Source organism: Octopus bimaculoides, chromosome 18 (assembly GCF_001194135.2).
Source record: "Octopus bimaculoides isolate UCB-OBI-ISO-001 chromosome 18, ASM119413v2, whole genome shotgun sequence".
NCBI classification, from domain to species: Eukaryota; Metazoa; Mollusca; class Cephalopoda; order Octopoda; family Octopodidae; genus Octopus; species Octopus bimaculoides.
The window spans coordinates 49,537,941-49,539,417 of NC_068998.1; the positions used below are offsets into that span (position 1 = coordinate 49,537,941).

At 31.4% G+C, this 1,477-nt stretch overlaps 2 long non-coding RNA genes across 2 annotated transcripts in view; one reads left to right on the forward strand and one right to left on the reverse strand.

Moving 5' to 3' along the window:
- The window catches only part of LOC128249791 (uncharacterized), an 8,182-nt gene extending 7,099 nt beyond the window's left edge, over nt 1-1,083 (reverse strand). The window contains exon 1 of the long non-coding RNA XR_008265888.1: nt 883-1,083. This is a non-coding gene — a long non-coding RNA (uncharacterized LOC128249791). The remainder of the gene's footprint in view (nt 1-882) is intronic.
- Nucleotides 58-1,477, forward strand: part of LOC128249793 (uncharacterized) — a 3,841-nt gene continuing 2,421 nt past the window's right edge. Inside the window, exon 1 of the long non-coding RNA XR_008265897.1 lies at nt 58-1,044. This is a non-coding gene — a long non-coding RNA (uncharacterized LOC128249793). The remainder of the gene's footprint in view (nt 1,045-1,477) is intronic.

Genomic DNA, 1,477 nt, shown 5'->3' on the forward strand with positions numbered 1-1,477 from the left:
GAGAGAGAGAGAGAGAGAGAGAGAGAGAGAGAGAGAGAGAGAGGAGAGAGAGAGAGAGAGAGGAGAGAGAGATGAAATATATATAATAGACTCTCCTATCATTAGACGACACATAAGGGTTCGACAATTTCTTACCGAACAACCACACAACTGATTCGTTTGTAGTGATGAAATAACGTTTGTGCAGACATAACCTCCCTCCCTCCATCAAATCGGCATTGCATGTACAGGTGCACCTTTCCATTTTAAGTTGTGCTTGTTCATGCACCATTCCTGAATATGTTTTTAAATGTGTCACTGTTTTTGTCCCTTTAATTGAGATTATGAGATATAAGAAACGATATAATAGCTGTTAGCCGTATACCTGGTGTCAAAAGGTTATATGTTCTTTTAAATCCTTTGCAACAGAGTCTACTTTTGTCACAGACCAACGAATGGATGAATTGCATTAATAAAGAAAAAAACGAAACCATTAAAGGTTATGCGCTTGTACTTGTTTATATATGTGGATGTGACTGTCTTTCTGGAAGTATGTATATGGCTAACGAATCAGATAGCTAGACAGAAGGTTAAAGGGAAGATTGATTACAAATTAAAAAAAAAAGAATATTAATAAACATGATATACAGCTTTTCATATAAAGTGCATTAATAAAGAAAAAAACAGCTTTTCACATTAATTGCATTAATAAAGAAAAAAACGAAACCATTAAAGCACTTGTACTTGTTTATATATGTGGATGTGCCTGTCTTTCTGGAAGTATGTATATGGCTAACGAATCAGATAGCTAGACAGAAGGTTAATGGGAAGATTGATTACAAATTAAAAAAAAAAAAAGAATATTAATAAACATGATATACAGCTTTTCATATAAATACTTACCAACAAAGAGAAAAGACACTGCTAAGATATATTTCATCGTGTATGTTAGAAAACAATATCTGTTGCTTTAAGAATCGCAGGAAACTGAACCTATTTTTATATTAAAAGAAAAAAATTGGAACTAATAGGCTGCAACATGTGTTACCCATGAGCATATTTCACGTGCGTATGCTCTTGTATTATGTTATATATTCACAAGTTTATGCATATGTATATGTGTACTTGCGTATGTATGCATTCTTTGTTTGGAGCAGGACAATTGATCTTCGTTTAGATGACATATACATGAGAGTTTAATGATTTAGTTGACAAGATGATTTGTTTATGAGCTCTCAGTTAGTTATTCTCTTCAATGTATCTGTTTATCAATGCTTAATTCTTAAATGTTTTCTTTTTTATGTCAAATGTATGTATGCATGTATCTTTGTGTGCGTATCTGAGTATGTATGTACGTACGTATGCATGTATGTATGTATGTATGTATGTATCAATCTATCAATCTATCTATTTATCTATTTATCTCTCTACAAATCTCTCTCTCTCTCATATAGGTATATATATATATATATATATATATATATATATATATATATAT